The sequence below is a fragment of the Tachysurus fulvidraco genome, chromosome 22, assembly GCF_022655615.1.
Source record: "Tachysurus fulvidraco isolate hzauxx_2018 chromosome 22, HZAU_PFXX_2.0, whole genome shotgun sequence".
Classification (NCBI taxonomy): Eukaryota; Metazoa; Chordata; class Actinopteri; order Siluriformes; family Bagridae; genus Tachysurus; species Tachysurus fulvidraco.
Window position 1 is genome coordinate 2,788,589 of NC_062539.1, and position 10,000 is coordinate 2,798,588.

Here is a 10,000-nt window from a genome sequence, read left to right on the forward strand (position 1 = left end):
ATCTATCTATCTATCTATCTATCTATCTATCTATCTATCCATCCATCCATCCATCCATCCATCCATCCATCCATCCATCCATCCATCCATCCATCCATCCATCCATCCATCCATCTATCTATCTATCTATCTATCTATCCATCCATCCATCCATCCATCCATCCATCCATCCATCCATCCATCTATCTATCTATCTATCTATCTATCTATCTATCTATCTATCTATCTATCTATCTATCTATCTATCTATCTATCTATCTATCTATCTATCTGTCTATCTATCTATATATCCATGTCATTGTCCAGCTTCCTCAAGCACAATTACTAATAAAGATGTTGTTCAGGGTTCACGGTCCTTGTTTGTTCTCATCGTTTCACACATTTGGCAACACGATGCTTGAGTTTCAGAATTCCCAGAAAAAACTAAATTAATTCAATTCAGTTCAATTTAATTCAATTTTATTTGTATGGCGCTTTTAACAATTGACGTCGTCTCAAAGCAGCTTTACAGAACATAAACATAGAGTAAAAGGTTAATATAAAGAATAATATAAAGATTAATAGAATACAAAATTCAAGATTAATATTAGATAGATTTAGTCCACAATGTGTACAGTATGTATTTATCCCCAATGAGCAAGTCTGAGTGACTCAGGTGACTGTGGGGAGGAAAAACTCCCTTAGATGGTAAGGAAGAAACCTTGAGAGGAACCAGACTCAAAGGGGAACCTCATCCTCATCCTCATTACAGTGACGTGACACACGGCTAAGTACTGTGACCCATACTCAGAATTTGTTCTCTGCATTTGACCCATCCACAGTGCACACACACACACACACACACTCACACACACACACACACACACACACACACAGCAGTGAGCACACACACCATGAACACACACACACACACACCGTGAACACACACCCAGAGCAGTGGTCAGCCATTTATGCTGCGGCGCCCGGGGAGCAGTTGGGGGGGTTCGGTGCCTTGCTCAAGGGCACCTCAGCCGTGGCCGGCCCGAGACTCGAACCCACAACCTTTGGGTTACGAACCAGACTCTCTAACCATTAGGCCACATCTGCCCCAAATGGGTAAAACTACCTCATATGGGTGACACCGGAGGGTGTGATTATAAATATACAGTCTCAATACTGTTGTATTGATGTAAATCATGGAGTTCACATCTCCTCTATAGTATAGCAGAGTCTAACTGGAGCTGGTAGATCGCTAGATGTCTCAGGATTCTCAGAATCAGCCTCGTCTCAGTGGAGGTCCAAAATCTTCTTTGCACGGAAGACGATCTGAACTGGTACAATTTCTGGATGCCTCAGGATAAAAAAGAGAGAAGCAGTGGAGAGGGAAATTAAGTGTGAAACATTCCTCAACCTGGGATTAAAGACTATGTGAAGAGGATAATGATGATCTACAATTGTCAGTACATCTCTCTCTCTGTCTCTCTCTCTCTCTGTCTCTGTCTCTGTCTCTCTCTCTCTCTGTCTCTCTCTCTCTGTCTCTCTCTCTCTCTCTCTCTCTCTCTCTCTCTCTCTCTCTCTCTCTCTCTCTCTCTCTCTCCTGCTTCAGTTTCTCTGTCCACAAGTTGCCTGTTTTCTTTTTTAATTGCTTTTGTTAGTACAGAATATTGTGTACAGTTATCCAAAGCCAACGTGCTTTTAATTTGCCACGTTTACTCTGCAATCTAATCCATTTAAACCTGCTTTCTTTGCCAAAGAGAACATTCGGTAAGCCTCGGGATGCACAGCGTGCCACCGCATTCAACCGAACGGTTTCTGGAGCTGAAATGGAAACCGGTTTCCGAGAAGTGGAATTAAAATGCGGACGTGCTCGCTTAGCATATTAAAGACGCTGTCAGCTCGCGAGTCGTGATGTCTGACAATTCTTTCAGCTTTTTACATTTCAACAAGACGTAGTGGCTTGTCAAACATTATACACAGTCTGATGAATACTGATTTCGCTCGTATCCGGTTGTATGAAACAGTTATTATTGATAAACAGTGGAGCGCTAAGTTCTCATTAAAGCATGAGCTTGTGTAACGTAGCGTATAATGTGCAACACTGACTCCAGGCTAATTAACTCGGGTTTCTTTTAAACGTCTGATATGTTCCAGTGAATGAGGTCAGAGGTTAATGACATGCAATTTACCCGATATGAAGGTTCTAAAACTAGAAAAGCATGCTAATGTATGAAACTGATAAATCAGGGTCTTTTTACACCTGGTCACTTCGTGTGTTGTCTCTGATCCGATAGCTACAGTATCTGATGTGTTAAAACTGTTCCGTTTACATCAGGCCACATAAATGCGTCTCGGAGAATCCGATATCGATCCGATCTTTCTACTCCCGCCCGAAATGCTAATATATTTGACCTCTTTTCCGGGGTAATTGAAATGGAACACGCTTTGGTGTATGCGGTTGCTACAAAAAACAGCATTTACTGTTTGCTGCATTTTCGCTGGCAGCAGTGCATTCTAAGACCCAACGAGACGCCTGGGTGAAAGATCGGAGTCAGCGCTGGTGGGAAAACATATTTGTTTCTGGCGCGATGCACGACTCGCGAGTGACGTACTTCCGTTTGGGAGGAGTATAGTGCTGACGTACGTGGCTTGAACAACCACATTCATTTACACCTGTCCAGTTCCATCTGAAGCGCGTCCCAGACCACCTCCTGAAGGGGGTCGAACCATCGGATTTATATCCGTCTCGAAAACGTTTCGGAGGGCATTTAGACCTGGTCTTTTTACCATCGGATAGCTATCTGATCACAGAAAACGCAGGAAGTGACCAGGTGTAAAAAGGCCCTCAGAGGAACTGTTGTCATATAGATGGTAATGAATGTCATATACAGTAACACTACAGAGGCTTTTAGTCCATCAAACTCACCGGTTTGCCAACAATTTGAATTTCTCACTCATAAATTTATTAAAACCTCTTCTGCTGTTCATAGAAATGACTCAACCCCTTCTGACCAATCAGGTGTGAGAATTTCAACAGCGATGCCTAAAGGATTTGGTTGAACACAAAACAATCTAAAAGAAGCAAACACAGTTTCACCCTGAAGGAATACAAGCTGGCAGTGAGGCATGTGAATCGCCTCTTAGAGCCAAGACGGCGAAGCGTACAGGGACGTTCATGAATAATGCATTATTCTGCTCAGAAACCCGTGGCTTCAGCTTTTCACTGGGAGCTGCAGGACTAACATTTAAAAGTTGTTCCAGTGTGTGTGTGTGTGTGTGTGTGTGTGTGTGTGTGTGTGTGTGTGTTTGTGTGTGTGTGTGTGTGATATCAACATCTTCTGTGTTCAAGCCGATGGTAACGAATTTGTAAGGATCCTGTGGGCTGCTGATACCTGTACTGTACACAGCTTTACAGTCCAGGGTTCGACTGATGAATGAATGAATGACTGAACGAACGAACAAACAAACAAATGAATGAATGAATGATTGAGTGAATGAACATATAAATGAACAAACAAACAAACGAATGAGTAAATGAACGAACAAACAAATGAATGCATGAGCAAATGAATGAATGTAAATGAATAAACGAATAAATGAATGAATGAATGAGCAAATGAACCAACGAACGTACGAATTAACAAAAGAGTGAATGAATGAATGAATTAATGGATAAATGAACATATGAACGAATTAACGAACAAATGAACAAACAAACAAATTAAGTAATGAATAAATGAACAAATTAATGAATAAATGATCAAATAAACAACTGAATAACCAAATGAATGAATGAATGAATGAATGAATGAATGAATGACCAAACAAATGAATGAATCAATTAAGTAAGTAATTAATGCATCAATGGATGAATAGATGGGTGAATGACTGAATGAATGGACTTTAGAATTTATAAACATATAAAAAAATTAACGAGTGAACGAGCGAACAAATGAATTAACTAATGAATGAATGAACAAATTATTGAATGAACAAATGAATGAATGATTGATCAAATCAACAAATGAATGAACTACTGAATGAATGACTTAGCTGAATGAATGAATGAACAAATGAATGAATTAGTGAATGAATGAATGAATAAACAAATAAATGAATGAATGAATGAATGAACTTGTACAATCCAATTTTGTATATATATATATATATATATATATATATATATATATATATATATATATATATATATATATATATATATATATATTAAAGATAATGTTAGGACACTTTGTCTTTCTCTTTTAAAGCTCTCCTCCTCTTGTTTTCTTGCGTCCTTTTTCATGGACACCCTCTTTTATGATCTTTTATTGAGGAGGTGAAGCGCTGATGGACGGCGGTGTCATGATTCTGAACTGAAGCTGTTTGCAGATCTGACAGGTCTTATAAGCTGTTACTCTGACTGATCTTTAGGCTTGAAAGAACGACACAAGACTCCTTTTAGATGAAGGCTACAGAAACGTGTCACGTGTCACAGCTTCACCAGACAAACTACAAACAGCACCTTCTCTTCCTGCTGTTTTTGTCACCTCGTTGCATCCATGACATTTACATGTGTAAAAGTGTCATGTGTCATAGAACAGTTAAGCTTGATAATAAGCAGCAACCTTAAATATTACAGCTTTAAAGATTGTACATTTGAACCCTAAATCTGTTTTCTGCAGAAATAAAATGGTACAATTTTGAATATTTTAAACAGTTACAAATTTAAAAAACTTCTGCAATCAGATTTTCTTTTTAAAACAATTTTTTTAATAAAACCTTTCCACATTCATTCATTCATTCACTCATTTTCTACCGCTTATCCGAACGTCTCGGGTCACGGGGAGCCTGTGCCTATCTCAGGCGTCATCGGGCATCGAGGCAGGATACACCCTGGACGGAGTGCCAACCCATCACAGGGCACACACACACTCTCATTCACTCACACACTCACACACACTACGGACAATTTTCCAGAGATGCCAATCAACCTACCATGCATGTCTTTGGACCGGGGGAGGAAACCGGAGTACCCGGAGGAAACCCCCGAGGCACGGGGAGAACATGCAAACTCCACACACACAAGGCGGAGGCGGGATTCAAACCCCCAACCCTGGAGGTGTGAGGCGAACGTGCTAACCACTAAGTCACCGTGTCCCCCTATTCCACTTTTCAAATGATTATTATTTTAAATAACGTTTATTATTATTATTATTATTATTATTATTTATTTTATTTATTTATTTTTTAACAATGGGTTTCAGAAAAATAATCTCATTAAATCATGCTCAGATTTAAATTATAAATATATACTGTATATTAGTTGTTTTTTAAAAATCAGTCAACAAGGATGCGTAGATTTTTTTTTTTACCCGTCTTTATTTATTATTTATTTATTTTAAAAAGACGCTGTAGATTTATAATTGCCTTTCCCAGGATCCAAGAAGCCTAAAACTCTTCCAGCGTAACGATGACAAATAAAAATGAAGCCATGATGTGGAGGTGAAGGTTGGAGAGGAAGAACTCGAGTGTCCTGCACTTTAGATCTAAAATCTAGTGAAAACCTTCTCAGAGAAGAAACGAAGAGAAAAGAAGAGAGGAGCTTAATACATCACCAAAAGACAACACGCACAGGTCGGGTTCGATGGTCAGGGGTGCACAAACTTTTGCCCGTATAGTGTATTGGCACTTCTTCTAGAACTCCATTCATTTAACTTTTCTCTTCAGTGCTGGACTTGATGGATGACTCTGATGTTTGCTGTCAGGCTGGAAGGACTTTAATGTCTGGTGTGATGTGCAGCTGATGGGACTTTGTTTATCTTGTACAGCTAAAGAAGAGAAGTGACCCAGATTGTGAGAGAGACACCGACTCGATCAGTACATACAGAATGTCTTCTCTCTACGTCACAAGTTACATCTGTCCATAATCCTGCTGAAAGAAGCCACCACTGAGAGAGGACACTTAGGAAGGTGGAGCATCCACAGGAAAGAACGGCATGTCATGAGTGAACGTCTATGTGTCCATGTGGATGAGTGAACGTCTATGTGTCCATGTGGATGAGTGAACGTCTATGTGTCCATGTGGATGAGTGAACGTCTATGTGTCCATGTGGATGAGTGAACGTCTATGTGTCCATGTGGATGAGTGAACGTCTATGTGTCCATGTGGATGAGTGAACGTCTATGTGTCCATGTGTCCATGTGGATGAGTGAACGTCTATGTGTCCATGTGGATGAGTGAACGTCTATGTGTCCATGTGGATGAATGAACGTCTATGTGTCCATGTGGATGAGTGAACGTCTATGTGTCCATGTGGATGAGTGAACGTCTATGTGTCCATGTGTCCATGTGGATGAGTGAACGTCTATGTGTCCATGTGGATGAGTGAACGTCTATGTGTCCATGTGGATGAATGAACGTCTATGTGTCCATGTGGATGAGTGAACGTCTATGTGTCCATGTGGATGAGTGAACGTCTATGTGTCCATGTGGATGAGTGAACGTCTATGTGTCCATGTGTCCATGTGGATGAGTGAACGTCTATGTGTCCATGTGGATGAGTGAACGTCTATGTGTCCATGTGTCCATGTGGATGAGTGAACCTCTATGTGTCCATGTGGATGAGTGAACGTCTATGTGTCCATGTGTCCATGTGGATGAGTGAATGTCTATGTGTCCATGTGGATGAGTGAACGTCTATGTGTCCATGTGGATGAGTGAACGTCTATGTGTCCATGTGTCCTTGTGGATGAGTGAACGTCTATGTGTCCATGTGGATGAGTGAACGTCTATGTGTCCATGTGGATGAGTGAACGTCTTTGTGTCCATGTGTCCATGTGGATGAGTGAACGTCTATGTGTCCATGTGGATGAGTGAACGTCTATGTGTCCATGTGGATGAGTGAACGTCTTTGTGTCCATGTGTCCATGTGGATGAGTGAACGTCTATGTGTCCATGTGGATGAGTGAGTATGTTTGTGTGTGTGTGTGAGTGTGTGTGTGTGAGTGTGTGTGTGTGTGTATGTGTCTGTGTGTGTCTGTCTGTGTGTGGTGGTGTGTTTGTGTGTGTGTGTGTGTTTGTGTCTGTGTGTGTGTGTGGTTGTGTGTGTGTGTGTGTAGTTGTGTGTGGTTGTGTGTGTGTGTTTGTGTGTGTGTGTCTGAGTGTGTGTGTGTGTATGTGTGTGTGTGTGTGTCTGAGTGTGTGTGGGTCTCTGAGTGTGTGTGTTTGTGTGTGTGTGTGTGTGTGTGTGTCTCTGAGTGTGTGTGAGTGTGTGTGTCTGAGTGTGTGTGTGTGTGTGTGTGTGTCTGAGTGTGTGTGTGTCTGAGTGTGTGTGTGTGTCTCTGAGTGTGTGTGTGTGTCTGAGTGTGTGTGTGTCTGAGTGTGTGTGGGTCTCTGAGTGTGTGTGTGTGTGTGTCTCTGAGTGTGTGTGGGTCTCTGAGTGTGTGTGTTTGTGTGTGTGTGTGTGTGTGTGTGTGTGTGTGTGTGTGTGTGTCTCTGAGTGTGTGTGAGTGTGTGTGTGTGTGTGTGTCTCTGAGTGTGTGTGAGTGTGTGTGTGTGTGTGTGTGTGTCTGAGTGTGTGTGTGTCTGAGTGTGTGTGTGTGTCTCTGAGTGTGTGTGTGTCTGAGTGTGTGTGGGTCTCTGTGTGTGTGTGTGTGTGTGTGTGTGTGTGTGTGTGTGTCTCTGAGTGTGTGTGTGTCTGAGTGTGTGTGTGTCTGAGTGTGTGTGGGTCTCTGTGTGTGTGTGTGTGTGTGTGTGTGTGTGTCTCTGTGTGTGTGAGTGTGTGTGTGTGTGTGTCTGAGTGTGTGTGTGTGTGTGTGTCTGAGTGTGTGTGTGTCTGAGTGTGTGTGTGTGTCTCTGAGTGTGTGTGAGTGTGTGTGTGTGTGTGTGTGAGTGTGTGTGTGTGTGTCTCTGAGTGTGTGTGTGTGTGTGTGTCTGAGTGTGTGTGTGTCTGAGTGTGTGTGAGTGTGTGTGTGTGTGTGTGTGTCTGAGTGTGTGTGTGTCTGAGTGTGTGTGTCTCTGAGTGTGTGTGTGTGTGTGTCTGTGTGTGTGTGTGTGTGTGTGTGTGTCTGAGTGTGTGTGTGTCTGAGTGTGTGTGTGTCTCTGAGTGTGTGTGTGTGTGTGTGTGTGTGTGTGTGTGTGTGTGTGTGTGTGTGTGTGTGTGTGTGTGTGTGTGTGTGTCTCTGAGTGTGTGTGAGTGTGTGTGTGTGTGTGCGTTTGGTCATTATTTTATATATTGATTACAAACCTCTGCTTGTTTCTTAAATGTCCCTAAATTCAGATTTCCTTACCTTACAAACTGTGGGGACTTTAAATAGTGTGTAACGTTAAATAAGGAACAAGAGCTTCATGTAAACACGGAGTGACTCGGCTTTGGCTTAAACATGACGTTTTAAACATCACACTGATTCAGGATCTTTGTGTACTAGTAAGAAAAACACCTTCTACCTTTTACCTTTACGGCTAAAACCATTTTCAGTGCGTAAACGTTTGTGTGAGAGATCTGAGAGCCGTAGGAGCAGAAATCATCAGCATGCAAAGTGGTGCACAGTTTCATCTGTCAGCATGACGAGGTGAAGCTGTCAGAAGTTCTGCTCTCTGCTTTCTCTGCACTCCAAAGAAACCACTCTGGAGTCTCTAACTCCTAATCAGTGATGGAGTGATTTTCTTTTGTCGTGCAACAACAGTGTACAGATGAAAGCAACACATCTGTTTGTCTTCGCTGGACCAGTGAAGAGTTTCTTCCTGTCGTCCTGTTTGTGTGCAGAATGATAAACGACAGACAGAACCGGTGATCATTCAGTCAGTCAGTCAGTCCAGAGAGCATGACGACGCAGAACTTCTCCCTGAATCTGCAGAACTCTCTGACAGTCCAGACGTACTTCCTGTTATAAAGATTATATGCAGGGAATCTAGATTTGAAATGAAACGATGGAGGAAAAAATGGCAGAAAAAAATGGACGAAAGCGGCCTGGATAATAAACGGCTCGGCGGAAAAGTTGACGATAAAGTAAGGAATAAAAGACTTGGAGTTCTGTTAAGAGGAAATATTCACTGACACCAAACAGAGTTACTGTTACTGTGTGTGTTCCCTTTAAGTCCATATTAACAATTCGTTCGTTTGTTAAAAAATAAATAAATAAATAAATAAATGTATCCCCTTTTCTTTTTAATTGATTTACAATTCAATTGTAAATTCCAGCTGCACAAGGAACAGGTGTGAAGACAGGGAGGGGCAGATGAAGGCGGGGCAGACACGTGACGAGGAACGTAAACAAAAGGCACATGGCCAACAGTCCAGGCTGAGTCCTGACAGATACACCCTGGACGGAGTGCCACCCCATCACAGGGCACACACACTCTCACTCACACACACACTATGGACAATTTTCCAGAGATGCCAATCAACCTACCATGCATGTCTTTGTACCGGGGGAGGAAACCGGAGTACCCGGAGGGAACCCCCGAGGCACGGGGAGAACATGCAAACTCCACACACACAAGGCGGAGGTGGGAATCGAACCCCCAACACTGGAGCTGTGAGGCGAACGTGCTAACCACTAAGCCACTGTGCCCCCCCCCCCATGATTATGATATGATTTAATTATTATTATTAAAATATGATCCGAAATGTAAATGTATTAAATACAGAATGTAAAGAAAATATTTAAAACACGGTTTTCTCCACTTCCAAGCTCCATGTGGGGTTTTATTTTAAACATGGTTTTAAATTTGTGGATTAATAGTTTAATTGATAAGCGTAAATTTAATCCTGAATTTAAAGCTTTAACCTTATTGGCACAACCCACTCAAGATGTTCTAAAGAAAACAAGCTTGCACTTCCTTTGCTTGTGTAGAAATTCAGTCCAAATGAATGACTAACAGGCTTATTGCTCTTTATAACCAAAGGATCTTTCTGTACCGAACTCTAAATTAATCTCCTCTGCTGTTGGAGATAACGACGCGTCTCTGCAGCTCGGGCTTGACGGCAGTTTTAGTAATTAGACGGATTACCAGCCGCCCCTG